Genomic DNA, 17,401 nt, shown 5'->3' with positions numbered 1-17,401 from the left:
AAATACCATATCGTTGGGCAGACTCTAAACAAAATATATCAACCGATCATTTCTATAAATAACAAATGACAAATGTTAAAACTTTTAGGTGAAGTTTATTGTACCCTTAGTAATTTTTATCAATCATATACCGTCTATAAAAATGACGTAGTAACTGCTTTCCGGTTATTTTGATACGCTTGTTATTTTATTCTACTGATTTAATCTCAAAACTGCACAAGTTATGTTACACCAAAATGAAAGTGTTTCCGATTTACAAGTTTCTGAAAATGTCGAGATTTGTGCTTGAAAATGTGAGTTTTCTACACGCATTACATTTCTTGTTTTATCAAAATAAAACAGGTCGTTTAAAGTCTTGTCTAATGGTTGAGACTTACGGTGACTATGCTTCAATCATAATAAAATGTAAATCGTTGTTTCGACAATTTAAATGTGGCAATTTCAATGTGAAGATGTGGAATTATAGGAGCTATTAGATGAAAACTTCAAAATGTATAAAAACTTGACAGGTAATTAGAAAATTGAAAAATTGTCGGTGAAATACTGCTTCAAAGCTGTGAAAGGATGCACAGCTAACATTGATACCAATAAGAAATATTTAATTTAAGCTGCTTCATTGAATTTGAAGTACGCTCAAAGACATGATAAGGTGATTTTGCAACATGATAATAGTGTCATACACTTAGTCCTAAATCAGTCCAAGATGTGTAGAGATGACTCGGATGGAAAATTTTATCTCACCCGACGCCAACTACCACGTTTTCGAATGATTTAACCCAAAGGAGAAACTGATCTTTTGGAATTTCACCCATAAATTGCTTGAGAGGTGGGCAAAATGAGCATCACATCGAATAAATACCTTTTAACTATCCATTGTAAATAACTTGTTTTCTTTAGCGAATAAATAGGAAATAAATTACCGATGCACCTGATGAATACATATATCAGATAATATATTAGCGACAATATTGTCGAAGCCGGAATAGGTGATATCGTATAATAGACTGTTATTAAATAGTTTTAAATGTGATATAATAATTTATGAAAAATTTATTGAGAGTAGAAACAAATGTATGCCTAAATCATAGACGTTTTAGCGTTAATTTAATTTCGAATTGACAAGCAATTATAATAACAATATGCTAATGAGTTTTAATGATTCATAGAAGGTTATAATTTACATAGTTTTATAATGGTAAGATTATGCAAAATATGCAAAGTAACACATTTTGTTAGTTTAATATCTTTAATAAATTTTAATTTTTTTTTATAAATGCCACCGAAACCTACAGAACTGTACTACTTATTTGATTTTATAGAACATATGCATGACCTGTATGACAAATATTGTAAATATCTATCGTGTTGCATTTGAAAACATTACAGGTAAAGTAAAATAAATTACAAACCAGAAGATTTCGAACATTTAGCAATATTAATTTTAACAATCTTAAATGTTAAACTTAAGTACCATAAAAAGCTTTATGTGTGTTAGATTGATCGATTTTAGAGCATTTTCGGAAAAATGGGAATGTGCTTTGCCGGGGAAACGCTACACATTTATAAAAGATGGCGCCATCGGCAAACAGAGTCTCAAAATTACAAGAGGAAATTTGATATATCAAGACAAGACACTTGTCCCTAATTTATTGCCATTACATTTTTAAATTAGACACAATGTGATATACATTTGAGTGAGTAAATATGACTGGTTTCATCCTAACAGGCTCCATTTTCGGGAAATGTTGCTTTTTCACTTTTAACTGCAAAAAAACTGTAGCCCAAAAAATATGTAGAATAATAATAGAGACATATAGTGGAGAGTGTATTTGAAAAGTAATGTACCAAAAAAGTCCCAGAAATTCAAATCAGGCGATCTCCACGTGGAAGACAACAAGAACTCATAGGAGATTACCCGAGAAGCTGTTTAGGATCAATGGAAATTGGAAATTGGCCTTGGAAATTATTGAAAACAAGGGTAGAAACAAGTAACTACCATATAAATTAATCGTTTAGAGGTGTTGAATAGGGTTTTTCGCAAGTGGGCAATTGCTGCTGTCAAAACGGAAGAAAGAAGCAGGAGTTTGTACCGTATTTACTGCAAACGAAAATTTAATTCACTATGCCAACCCCAACAGATAACAACATGTCAATTGAAAAGTTTCCGGTCTGAAACATAGATGGCGCTACTAGAATTAAATCCATATGTTTTTTAATTAGCCCTCAAAACATGCGTGTATAAATTTAAGAGCTGTCGGATCATCAGTTTGTGAATTATAACATTTTGAGTGAAGCAACTTTTGTTATTGTGAAAAATATGGATAAAAAGGAATTTCGCGTGTTGATAAAATAATGTTTTTTGAAGGGAAAAAGGGTTATGGCGTCTGTATGTTGGGATGCGCATGGAATAATTTTCATTGACTACCTTGAAAAAAGAAGGACCATCAACAGTGGCTATTACATAGCGTTATTGGATCGTTTCAAGGATGAAATCGCCGAAAAACCGTCGACAGTTGAAGAAAAAGAAAGTGCTGCTTCACTAAGACAATGCACCGTGTCACAAGTCGGTGAAAACGAAGGCAAAAATCCATGAATTGGATTTCGAATTGCTTCCTCATCCACCGTATTCTCCAGATCTCCAGATATATAGTCTATTCGTATATGCGTCATCAAGATGTTGAATACATTGCCTGCCGCAATTTGTAAATTCTTTTGAGAATCAGAAAAAATTTTCGTTCTCATTTTATTCTAGTTAAAAAGTGACATGGTACTGTCTGATTAGTTTGAACACGTAAAGGAATGAACATGTCAAATTCGTCCGCTGGTCAGACGTATGTAAAATTCTTGAGAGGATTAAGAGGTTATAACTCTAACCTATATTCTGTGGCTGTATACTGAAATGTTAAAATAAATTATATTTGATAACATTTTTAATCAATTATTTTATTTAGATTAGAATTTTTGTGTGTGTTAAAACTAAACTTTTGATGTCACAAATGTAAATGACCTATGCATAAAATAACTTTGAACAGACTATACACGCGGTTTATATTGGTATTTGGTATAATTTTCCAGAGCGAGCTAGTGTAAAACTATAAAATGATTTTGAATATGTATCGATATTAAGATATAGTCAATTCAAAATAGCAGTGACACGGGAAACGTCGCAATGTTGCCACAGCTACTCCCAATTTTAGTACATTTAGGCTCTGACATATACCAAAATTTTAATATAAATAAAATAATTGAACAAATATTCTATTAAATATAATTTATTTTAATATTATAGTACATCAATTGCATCTCTTATCGAAGAACTCAAAACTACAATTAATTTTACAGCCACAATAATTTATAGGTTAGAGTTGTTTTATTATATATACATTGAGCTTTTTTCCACACTAGTATCGGTAGGGTTCTAGACGCGTTATAGGTTAGAGCTGTTTTATTATACATACATCAAGCATTTTTCCACACTAGTATCGGTTGGATTCTAGACGCGTTTTTGTATGTAGTGGTATCCCCCAAAGGCCTAATCCACTTAATTAACAACTGTATATCTGAATAGTGTATTTTATTTTCATTAAAGAGCATATTTATATTTTACGCTTAGTGCTTGTTTTGTCAATTTCTTCTTCAATGTGTCTGATCGAGGTCATACAAACCGAAGGTGTTATTTCGACAATGCCTCTTTCCATAAATCCAGACAGTTCTGGTTTGAATATCCTCCTCGACCTCAATATCTATTGTAATAAATACCACATCAACTCAATTGAATTAAAAATGCAGTGATAGGGAGGGAGACATAATACTCTGTAGCCATAACATTCAGTAATCTGATCTACTATGTATGTTTTCTAAGGCTTAATTCTAATAAAGTAAATTACATAAAATGCAATTAAATATTTTATTTATATTTACCGAGTGATAATTTGAAACAGTACATGATTTCATCGAAACTTATTTTTAATGTACTTTAAGCCATTCTTTAATTGCAGTCTTTGTTGATGGACTTGTTTTCTCCACTAGTGTACTATATATATAATAATTATAAATAATAACTATAAATAATTGTATTATATTATGTTTCTATTGAAAAAACTACCTAGTGTTTTATACATTTCGCATATTTGATAACTGAACCACCAAGATTGATCTTGATTCGTCACCCGTTTCGCATAAACACGGTTTCTTTTTGGCGAATTTAAGGTTATATTGTTTTTTATTTTTTGAGATATTTTAGTGACCGTGTCCGTACTAATATAAAGTGCAGCTGCAAGGCGCAAAAAATATTTTCAATAAAAACCGCGGCGATTTTAAATTTATTAAAACAAAGCCTTAAAACAACGTGTGCCGGTTTATAACCCGTAATTATAATATTTTGATAAGTTTGGTAAACGGACAACTTTTGCAGGCTCATTCCGTTACATGTACGAACTTCTCTAACAGCATTCTTTCTCTTTTTAAATAGAATAAAATGACAAGGATAATATTGTCTTGCTGTAGAACTAATTTACAACTTTAGACAGACATATATATGGACACTCGTGTCACTGCTATTTTGAATTGAGTATACATTTAAATTGTTTATCATTATTCTGTTATGAATTATTTATAGATATTTTTAAAGTTCGTTATTTTTTAACTTTCGAATATCCGATACATGTTTAAAATATATACTGGCATAAATTATTAACAACAGTTTAGAACAATTATTGCTCGGTAAATCTACTTTCACTTTAGAAACACATTGTGCTCAGTCTACACCCCAACTAACACCAACATTAATTGTATAATTGTAGACATTAGCGTTTATTGTTGCAATTAATTGTCAATTATGTATTAAAAGTAGACGTTATAAACTTGTTTCATTTAGACGTGAATTAATTACTATTCATTAATTGGATCTTGATAAATTGCTATATTTATATTATTGTTACTGTAACGATTATTAAACGTAGTGTATACGTTCTTAATTAATCAATTCTGAAAACGAAAAATGTGTACAAAAAATTAAAGTGACTTAATTAGAGCGAACTGTAATAAGAGAAAATATATCTCTTTGTTTGTTTAATAGATAAGTCATTAAGTTTTATTGCTATTATATAATACCTTTCAGTGATTTTTAAAATTTTCATTACCACCACCATCGCCATTGAAGTATTGCTTGACATAATATTGAATAGGATATTTAAGAGCCACTTAGGATTTTTGGATACGTGAAGTTACCTTTCATGGTATTAATTTGTTTCCATTTATTATAGATGGAGAATAACTGTAATATAGAAACAAAAAATTAGAAAAATATTTCTAGGGCTCTAATTGATACATAAAATATATTATTAAAAATTTAAGTTTATCTTGATAATTAATATAATTTATGGAATAATTTAATAGTTGTCACATTGGACAGTTATATACTAAATACGCCAATTTCGAGGACTGTTATTGTTTTAATTTCTCTTTCAAACATTATTGCAAGTAGTTTTCAAATGCAACTCGGCAATCTTAATCCACACTTTTAAAGGAAAATGCTGATTATATCAGTAGAAAAACGGTGAAAAATTACATGGCAATATCCAAGAGGGACGTTTTAATAAACTCGACGTATTCGTAAGATATTGTCCCTTTCCGATAATCATTTGATCCGATCAAAGTACTCTATTTGGTCTATTTGAATAGCGTATTGAAAATTAGAAAAAGCAATAGCTATCAATAGAAAATATATAGAGGTTTGTGAATCAATGAATGACACATGGTAAAATAATGAATAGAATTCATTCAAGATATAAAATACTGTGTTCATGCTTTATTATAGAAGAATATTTCAAGTAATTTCTCAATAGGTTAAATAGATAATCACAATTATCAGTACATAATAAATTGCTATTATATAGGCAAATATTGAAACCTATATGGACATACGGAATACAATTATGGGGAAGTTTCCCAAAAATTAATATAAATATAATACAAGTTTCCAGAACAAAGTTCTCAAAAGTATTGTAGGTGCACCGAGATACTACAGGACTGATTACTTACACTGAGACCTTCAGATACCGACTGTTACTCAGAAAATCAAGAGAATTGTAATGAGATATGAGGAAGGTTTCCTATATAACACCAGAATAGGACACAGGCTCAAAATAATCAAACCATTTGATCATTTGTAGTGTAGTGTAGTGGGGTATATTTAATAGAAAAATAGTATTGTTAACACATAAACATTATTACACCATATACTAAGATCCAGTGGCCCTGATTCTCCAGATAAATACCTTGATTTAAGTTAGAGACAAATTGTAGTGGACTAGTAACAACATAATAAATAAATAATTCGTTAGTAGAATGTACATGTATTAGAAAATATTATGTAGTTCAAAAGCTCAAATGAAATGAGATCATTATCACCCTATGAAATAGTCATAGTAATATAAATCACTGTGCTTATATTAAAGGAAACTATATTGGTGAATAAATTGATAAATGTTTAAAATTATTAGATAATTCAAGAACTTCCCGTCTGAAGTCTCATGTATATATTGATCTAAATGCGATTTACTATTTTTAGTGTTTATTGTATATTGGTCCGTTGAACTTCTGTTCAAAATTACATTATACTGTAAGCGACTTAGTGATAATTTTCAACCGTTAAACTTCAACGATAATTCTTAAACAACTCACTTTTTCAATCCGACAACGGTTATTGATAAATTAATCTCTCTTGCGGATGAAATTTCGAATCGATTTTATGCCGTTTCATCCTCGGTATTGGGTATTAACTCCCTATCATCATGGACCGCTTTTTTTTCTTACGTTCGATGCCGAAGGAAGAAGAGATGCATTATAAATAAGGATGGAGAGGGAACATCTTATTATTGGCGTTGATTTAGTCGAGCACGTAAAGGATATGGAGAGACTTGTTCTGTTGGCGCCACTATAATTTGCTTTACCGATCTAGTCTAAATAAAACTAATTTAAATTAGATGGAAAAGCAGCTGCGTTGTTCAGTCGTCTTTTTTTTCTCGCTTCTAAGTCGTGAAATGATCATGATAAGAAACAAGAAAAGCCAGTAAAATGCTAGAGTCGTAATTCTCATTAGAAAATTGTGCAATATGCTGATTTATTTTAAATATAGAAAAGATATGAATAGTGAATAATTTTATTGTAAGATTTTATTTTGAAAAATTATTTCTCATTTTCTCATTACGTTCAATAGCCCTCAGAAAAACCATTTTATGTAATTCTAATTTTATGTAAATTTTATTTGTACGTAATTGGTTATCTTGTACTAATATGTTGTTTATACTTCATAATTATACAAGTTTAATGAATTATAATGTAGCAACGTATAAATGTTATTGATGACAAAATAACTAGAATTAGAAACGTATTCGTGCCTCAACATCTTGATGTAACATACATATAGTCTATAGAGATTTGCTTAATAACGACGACTTGAAATGAAACATAGGAAAAGTCCAATAAAAAAGAAATGTTCGGAATTAAAATCATCACATAAATTAATTATAGTTCAAAAAATCAGTATATTTAAAAATCATTGCAAAAATCATTATCATCATCATTGGTGCCTGATAAATTTATATCTAATGGTGACCACGTTTGCAAGAACTAATGCGTTTGATCGTAGATCTTTTCGAAATTAACTGACTTATTTACACAGAGGATTACTGAGAGAGAATGAGTATATTTTGAAAATATTTATTATTTGTTTTATATTAACGTCTTTTTCATGCACGACTTTATCATCCACTTTTGCCACGCACAGTATTTGTTTAAGTTAATTGAGATCATAGCTAATACATATTTGTTGCTATAATTATTTATATATCCAGTGAAATGATCATGATAAGAAACAAGAAAAGCCTGTAAAATGCGGGAGTCGTAATTTGGATTACGAAGGTATTACTTCAAAAGAAAGCTTTATGTTAATGCATTATTACCTGATTCTCATTAGAAAATTGTGCCAATATGCTGATTTACTTTAAATATAGAAAATATATGAATAGTGAATAATTTGATTGCAAGATTTTATTTTGAAAAATTATTTCTCATTTTCTCACTACGTTCAATAGCTCTCAGAAAAACCATTTTGAAATATATAGTTCTAATTTTATGTAAATTTTATTTGTACGTAATTGGTTATCTTGGACTAATATGTTGCTTATATTTTATTATTATACAAGTTTAATGAATTATAATGTAGCAACGTATAAATGTTGTTGATGACAAAACAACTAGAATTAGAAACGTATCCGTGTCTCAACATCTTGATGTAATATACATATAGTCTATAGAGATTTGTTTAAGAATGACGACTTGAAATGAAACATAGGAAAAGTCCAATAAAAATAAATGTTCGGAATTAAAACCATCACATAAATTAATTACAGTTCAAAAAATCAGTATATTTGAAAATCATTGCAAAAATCATTATCATCATCAAATCATATCAATTGAAGGTATTGGTGCCTGACAAAGTTATATCTAATGGTGACCACGTTTGTGAGAACTAATGCGTTTGATCGTAGATCTTTTCGAAATTCACTGACTTATTTACAAAGAGTATTACTGAGAGAGAATGAGTATATTTTGAAAATATTTATTATTTGGTTTATATTAACGTCTATTTCATGCACGACTTTATCATCCACTTTTACCACGCACAGTATGTGTTTAATTTAATTGTGATCCTAGCTAATACATATTTGTTCCTATAATAATACTATAACTATTTGTACTCTAATTTAATTTAATATATTCAATTTGCATGGAATAATCTGTATATGAATGATTATAAATGTCATAAGTTAGGAAAGTACACTATGTTTCTAGCCCAATCAGTTATAACTCAACTATTTATTAATCATGCATATCTTACTAAAATCTATAAACACTCTAATTATTTATTTCCATTTAAATAATAAGACGTATGAATTAACAGTAATATATTAAAATTAGTGCACTATATTAATAAAACATTAAGACGCGCATGATGAATGTCTTGGTTGAAATTTCTACATTTTATTTATATAGTTCATACATGGTAATATATTGTTTGTTAAAATATTAGAATATTATTTGAACAATATCGTTTAATTGTTGCCACTCTTACTCAAAGATTGATACAACATCAATGTGTACGGGTTTAGAATATTTATTATCATTAACTTTATGTTGCATTATTGTAGGTTGGTTTTTCTGCTTGCTGTTGTTTGCTGTATTATTTATTGAAAAGTGAAGCCAGTTCTGAAGTAGTTAATCTATGGCTTGTCACGGATTCATTTGAAATACTACTACTAATAATATACTAACAGTGTGAATCAATGTGCACTTGCTTAGAAATTTTCAAAGTTTATATTAAACCTTTCTTGTTTCATAACTAGCGCAGTAGGTTTCGGGAAAATCATATAATTGCTCTCTCTTAAATTTATTCAATTAATAGGAATCAAATTCCGCAGTTACTAGACATAATTCTTGGTTTAGTTAAGTGGAGTTCGATCAAAGGTATTGCAGCTGAAACTGTAAAGTTACGAAAGGTGGATTTAAGGTATTTAAAGGCCCTTAGCCATAAATTATTACAAATAAGAAACATTCAAGCTTTGGAAATCACGTCTAGTTCGTGGATTCCCTGGTGGTGGTCTGTGGACTGAACTAACATAGTTTACTAGCATTTGGACAGAAGCTTGCGGATGTATGGTCACTAAAGAAGGATTATTGTATTTCAGTTCCTCATTTATAGACTATTACTTACTATTGGAAAATATTTCCTTTAAAAATCAGGAAGGAGAAACTGGCGGACGAAGATACAGATCACTCAAACATAATTTTATTAGAATTATAAGCTGCCTAAATGGAACAACGACTACGTAGATCACTGTGATTATTTCTTTAGGAGTTAATAGTTTTGTAGTAGTTTAATTTTTTTCATCAAAAAGTTATTTATTTCTTTTTCAGGCGCCAATGTAGTATAATATATATAGTCTATTCAAAGTTTATTTATATATGCGTCATCAAGATGTTTAATACACTGCCTGCCGCAATTTGTAAATTCGTTTTAGAATCAGACAATATTTTCCTTCTCACTTTATTCTTTTCAAAAAGATACACAATGCTGTCTGATCAGTTCGAACACGTAAGCGAACTGTGGCTGTATACTACAATGTCAAAATAAATTATATTTGATAACATTTTTGTTCAATAATTTTATTTAGATTAGAATTTTGTTGTATGTCAAAGCTAAACTGAACTATAACTCAGAGTTGATGGGGCAACATTGCCACGTTTTGATCTCCTAAATTTAAATGACGTATGTACATGGTATTTAGTATAATTTTCCAGAGTGACCTAGTGTAAAACTATAAAATGATTTTGAATATGTATCGATATTAAGATACATTTAAATTGTTTATCATTATTCTGTTATGAATAATTTATAGATATTTTTAAATTTCGTTATTTTTTAACTTTCGAATATCCGATACATGTTTAAAATATATATTGGCATAAATGATTAACAACAGTTTAGAACAATTATTGCTCGGTAAATTTACTTTCACTTTAGAAACACATTGTGCTCAGTCTACACCCCAACTAACACCAACATTAATTATTGTATAAAGAAGTATATGTGTCACTAAAGAAGGATTATAGTATTTCAGTTCCTCATTTATAGGCTAGTGCTTATTACTAGAAAATACGTCCTTTAAAAAATCAGCAAGGACAAATTGGCGCACGAAGGTACAGACCACTCAAACATAATTTTATTAGAATTATAAGCTGCTCAGATGGAACAATGAATACGTAGATCCCTGTGATCATTTCTTTAGGAGTTAGGTGTTATATCGCGTGATTGTATCATATGTTTTAAGACTGAATCGTCTTCTCTTTCTTTAAAATATAATATTATTGAAGTAGTTTAATAATTTTTGAGTTTTAAAACTTAATATTTTGTAATTTATATTAATTTTTGCTTAATTGTGCAAATAATGTAGAACTATGAAAATATTCCTCTTAAGTGATGGAATAAATTAAAACGTTATACTTTGTAGCAAAGTATGTACTATGTTATAAATATAATAGCAACCTATTTATCTTGAATTAAACTGTCAATTCATCTTAAGCCAACACGATAGATTTACTTTGAAACTAATTGAGCTTTCTCACGGGCACAACAATATCAACCTCATAAATATCTAGCGTCGGTGTTGAAGAAAACAAATTTAATGAATCCAGTTTTGAATCGCATACCTCTGTGTCTAATATCTGTCGTGGAATAGTGCCGATAATTAAAAGAAGTCAAATTCGAACGATAAGTGATTAAATCGAACGAAAATTGCCTTGTATGGCGGTTTCGCATCCGGTCGTGAAGGCATTAAAGATGCAAAAGACTATGTTAAACGTAATTAGTCGATGGTATCGAAAGCACTAGTATGTTAAATTAAAACGGATCGATCGATCCCAACTTAATTTTGCGGTTTCCTCTATTGGCGATGTAGATGTCGCTCTGCCGGGCGAAATTTATCGAAAGACCATTCGCGGATCGAAAACATATTCCAAATATTAGTTCGTGTTATTTAAACTAGGTTCAGTTTATGGTGTTGTTTTCCACGATTGAAATTCTTGCATATAAAATACCTATAATTTTACACATATCAATTACTGATAGCTGTAATGTTGTGTATATTTACTATACGTATATATGTTGTTATTGTTCATTTTAGCACTTGTTTATTCGAGTGGCTTTTATTACATTATTTACTATACGTTCAATACTTGAATTTCCATGAAATACGTGTAGTTTTATATTTCACTAACTGCGTATATCATAGTAATAGGTCAATTGAAAAGTTCCCGGGCTGACATATAGATGGCGATGGTATAATTAAATCTATATATTCTTTAGTTAGCCCCAACAATCAAAAAATGCGTGTATAAATTTGACAACTGTCGGATCATTAGTTTGTGAATTATAGCAGTTCGAGTGAAGTAACTTTTATTATTGTAAAAAAATATATAAAAGAATATCGCGTTTTGATAAAATATTACTTTTTAAGGGAAAAAATGCAGTTGAAGCAAAAACTTGGCTTGATGACAAGTTTCCGGACACTGCCCCAGGAACATCAACTATCAAGAATTGGTATGCTAACTTTAGACGTGGTACAATGAGCATTGAAGACGGTGAACGCAGTGGACGCCCAAAAAAGATTCTTATCGACGAAAAGAGTAAAAAAATTACAAAATGATTTTGAATTACCGTAAATTGAAACTGAATGAAATAGCAGATACTCTAAAAGTATCAACTGAAAGTGCACATCATATCATTCACGAATATTTGGCTATAAAAAAGCTCTGTGCAAAGGGGGTGCCGCGCGAGCTCACATTTAACTAAAAATCACGACGAGTTGATGATTCGGAGCAGTGTTTGAAGATGATCAAGTATAATAAACCCGAGTTTTTGCATCGATATGTAACAATGGATGAAACATGGCTCCATTATTTCACTCCGAAGTCCAATCGACAGTCATCCCAGTGAACTGCACACGATGAACCCGCTCCAAAACGTGGGAAAACGCAACAGTCGGTTGGAAAGGTTATGGCGTCTGTATTTTGGGATGCGCATGGGATAATTTTCATTGACTACCTTGAACAAAGAAGGACCATAAACAGAGACTATTACATAGCATCATTGGACCGTTCGAAGGACGAAATCGTCGAAAAACCGGCGCATTTGAAGAAAAAGGAGGTGCTGTTTCACCAAAACAAGGCACCGTGTCACAAATCAGTGAAAACAATGGCAAAAATCCATCAACCCACCGTATTCTCCAGATCTGCTCCACAGCGACTGTTTTCTGTTATTGGATCTCAAAAGAATGCTCGCTAGGAAGAAATTTTCGTCGAATGAAGGGGTGATCGCCGAAACTGAGACATATTTTGAAGCAAAGGGCAAATCGTACTACAAGAATTGTACTGAAAAGTTGAATATAATTCAGCTATCCTATTACGATAAAACAATTAGAATAATCAATTGATTATTGATTTATTTAGAAAACAAATTTTGTAGATCATTTAGGGGTAATTGTAATCTCATTGAATGACGAGAACTTCCCAATAAGAATTATAACACAGATTATTATAGAGGAATTATTATTCAGAAACAAATTGTAGATCCCCGAAATTATTCACAAGACAATATCTCGAACACATTTGGAAAGCATTATATTTGACTTTAAATATAAGTCTAGTACTGCAAAATATATAGTATTCTAGATTTTAAAGAAATTGGCTGGATGCTAAAAGCTATTTATATAAAGTAATTTAATAGCTACTTTGTAGAATACCTACTGTGTCGTCCTTCATGTCTTATTATTTTATTTTCACCACAAATATTAAAATTCCAGATTTGTCATTACCTTTTAGTAAAACCAATTTACAATCTTTACAATTTACAATTACAATTTACAATAAAAAATAATAAAACTTCAAATTAAATTATTGAAATTATTCACAGGACAATATCTTGTACATATTTCAAAAGTTTTATTCAAAAAAGCGGCGATTGCAAATAAAACACAATTATTGAGCTGGAATTTCACGCTAAATATAAGTCTGGTACCATAAAATATATAAAATATTAATAAACCGTTCTTTATTAAATTTTATTTAAAATTGTTTTACTTTAATGGAAATAAGTAGCGATTTATTGTACTCGAATGTACAAATGATTGTCGACGATCGTAACGTTGCTGACTCAGTCCTCGTTTAATACGGCATAATGGAGTTCACATATTACCTGTCACACATAGACGCAGATTTATTTTCATGAATCAATGGATCTTTTAAAAGATTGAATGCTCTTAATGGAGAATGCAAATATTTCGTTTATTATATATATAAAACGTTTAGACCTTAATATACAAATTTTAAAATTTTCTTTGAATTTCTTGAAGCAATTTTATTTTCTAGAAAAAAAAGTGATAGAAACAAGTTACAAATAGTAGAAATGAAATGCTTCAGAAAAGTCAGGATCTAACAAAAAAGGACAGGATAAGAAGTAAATGAATAACAAGGCTCAATATTGAATCAGTGGAAGGGTACATAGAGATGATATTACTTAGTTGGTGAGGATTCTTGTAGCATATGGAGAACAATACAGGTAAAAAGAAACTATATATCTGACCCTTAATGTATTTTTTGTATGCTTGCGGAAGTTCATGATTATTCAATTTTACTGAGGGACATGTTCTTTTGCAAAGGGTGAATGTCATGCATGGGTAGATTTTGTCTCATTTGCTTTAATACGCCACGTTTTCAAACACAATTCGACTTTGTTAAGATGAACTTGTAGGTTTTTTGTGGCTGATATTGGATCCTCCTGTGATGATAAAACCGCTGTATCGTCAGCATATGTTGCAACAGTAATGTTTATTGAGGTCGGTAGGTTAGCTGTATACATAAGATATAAAAATGGGCCGAGAATACTGCCCTAATTTTTAAAATATAAAATAATTTTAATTTACGTGAATATTTTTATAGAATAAAGGTTTCGACTATATGCTGCTTCTTTCATAATATTTTTATGGAGATGTTCGGTGGGTATCGTCGAACTAGATGAAAATATCCTTTTTGTTAAATCGAGCTTAAAGCGTTAGCCGGAGGTGAACGGTGATACAACAGTTCGACGTCGACCAATAAAGTCCGCAACAGAACAATAGATATCGCGAGATTATTAATCTCTAAAATACACAGAGAGGCGAACCATGAGCAGCCTCCATCCGAGCGTTGGCAGTTGACAAAGATCAAAGCCATCAGCCGGATTCCACTCTTTATCCGTTCTTCCTCTTAACGCACGATGCGCCGATTAGTTCCGGTCGGGCGGATTCACCTCAGCCACGCCACGACAACCACCGGAGCGCGTTTGATTTCGTTCTTCTTCATACGGGCCGCGCGCATTCCCGATCCCGTATTATCGCCGCCTATGATAAAGCGTTTCGACCAACGACGACGGCCGTGACAACTTCGAGTGCCGCTTTGTTCGAACGGCTACGGCCGGAGTTTTCAATGATACCGTTGTGTCGCCGCCAGGTTATGCTGCACGTATTTTTTATAGCTCTAACAAATAGCTTCTAATTTTTTTGTTGTCTTGATTTTGAGCTTGGAAATGTATATACTATGTTGTAGATTGTTATACAATTTTTTAAAATCATATTTGTAAGATTTTTTTATTAATCTCTTTGTATTTCAACAATCTGCTCGTGGGCAATAAGGATTTTTTATGATTTCGGTTATACAATATAACTATCTTGACAGGGAGAAGATCGCTTCAGTAATTGATCTGCTGTACAAAATTATAATCTGAATCTTATTCTAGATACTATTATAACTTATTCTATAGTCAATCCGAACTTATACTTATTCTAGAGATTAATATATCTCACTCTACGCGTCTGTTAATCGATTATATATATATAAATATATATATATATATATATATATATATATATATATATATATATATATATATATATATATATAATAAGGGGGAATACATTTGGTTTAGTTTAAGCTCAAACTGTTTTAGTTTTGTCACTATATATTTTTTTCATGTTAAGATTTGATCAAAATGCATTCCCAGATACTTAACATTGCCTATTTGCGGGTTTTCATAATTACATTGTGACTGGAGTATGTTTAATTAATACGCCATGTTTTCAACCACAATTCGACTTTGTTTAGATGAAGTTGGAGATTTCTTGTAGCTGATCTCATGTGATGATAGGACCGTTGTATCGTCGTCATATGTTGCGACAGTAGTGTTTTTTGAGGTCGGTAGGTGTATACAAAAGATATGATATTGAACCTAGAATACTGCTTTATGGAACACCTGAATATATTGGATGTAGATCAGTGTGTTCCTCATTCTGTTTCACAATAAAATGCCTATATGTAAGGTATGATTGCAATCTTTGAAAGTGTATGTGGGGCAACATATTTATAACTTATAATATTAATATTAATATTATTATAACAATAACCTATTAGACATATAAATTAGTTTTATATATCTTTTTATTCGAAGCTTTATTGTAAAAAATCGGTACATTGTATTTTATTAATTGAAAGCCGCTACTTCTTCTCATCTTTCATATAATTTACGAGATTCATGATTTTAATTTCATTTGAGTAAATGAATTTACGACATATAATTCACGAGGCTATCAACGAATCGACCCATTTTTGGTGTCTTCAAGAAATGAAACGCTCTTAAGACAAGTCAGCATTCATATATAGGAAAATGCAGTAATTAGAAGGAGCATAGACTCTATTTTTTTTATAGCTGTTACAAATAGCTTCTCATTTTGTTGTTATCTATATTTTGACTTGGAAATGTATACGCTATATTGTAGGTTGTTATACTATTTTTTAAAATAATATTTAAATGTTATAACATCAATATTAATATTGTTATAATAAATAATAATCTATTACGCCTATGTACTAGTTTTAAAGGACTTTTTCAATTCAAAGCTTTATTGTGAATAGTCGTTATAGTTTATTATAGTGGTGGCTCCTGATAAGTATGCCAAGGTTTTCCCCAATATTTGGAAAAAAAGCTTACCTATTTTTTACAATTCAAGTACATCTAATGTTCTTTTCTGTTCGCAAATTTGGTAATCACTTTGTCACTAAAATTGTCTATTCCGGAAAAAAACTGTTTTTCAGTAGATAGCATGGAAACAGCTGTTAAATGACCTTCGGCCATTAAATTCCTGAAAAATGTTTTGATACGCTTTATTGTTGAAAAGCACCTTTCGGCAAGTACTCTGAAAAGAAAAGTGATGCAACTACTAGATGCTCTTTAAAATGACATCGATCTTTCTTAGAATTTGTTATAACTGAGGTGTGTGAAGTTATAATAAATTCTAAAGCAGAAGTTCGGTGATCTAATTTAGAGTTGCCTGGACGGTTACATATATTTTATGGTGGCTCGTGACTTATTATATCTGATGCTTCACTAATTGTATTACCAATATTATATCGAACTTGAATAGTATTGCGTTCAAAATTATCGACAGCGTCGATTTTTCTATGCTGCAGTTAGTTAAAAAGAATATCCACGTGGGGCACCACATGATGGAGAAAAATTAGCCAAGAATTGAAGACCGGATCATTTAATGTTCAGCGAATAGAGTCGGCTGCACTGCAGAGTATGTTGCTGGATAATTGGTCTTCTATTTCATCTATACACTCAATGAGATAGTTTGTATTTTCATACATAACAGTAATAGACGGCATGTTAAAATTCCAACGGATTTGAGCGCTGTGAGAGATCTTTCTGTTTACAATTTTGTTCAACATTTCTAATCGTTGGGATGGCTTA

At 30.7% G+C, this 17,401-nt stretch overlaps 1 long non-coding RNA gene across 1 annotated transcript in view; it reads right to left on the bottom strand.

Moving 5' to 3' along the window:
- Window positions 1-17,401, bottom strand: part of LOC143197112 (uncharacterized) — a 250,567-nt gene that overhangs the window by 72,989 nt on the left and 160,177 nt on the right. Inside the window, exon 5 of the long non-coding RNA XR_013005930.1 lies at window positions 5,230-5,275. This is a non-coding gene — a long non-coding RNA (uncharacterized LOC143197112). The remainder of the gene's footprint in view (window positions 1-5,229; window positions 5,276-17,401) is intronic.

Source organism: Rhynchophorus ferrugineus, unplaced genomic scaffold, assembly GCF_030347505.1.
Source record: "Rhynchophorus ferrugineus isolate W39M unplaced genomic scaffold, kcgeb_rfMv2 rfM1, whole genome shotgun sequence".
NCBI lineage: Eukaryota > Metazoa > Arthropoda > Insecta > Coleoptera > Curculionidae > Rhynchophorus > Rhynchophorus ferrugineus.
The sequence above is the reverse complement of the archived record's forward strand: the minus strand, read 5'-3'. Positions and strand labels throughout refer to the sequence as shown.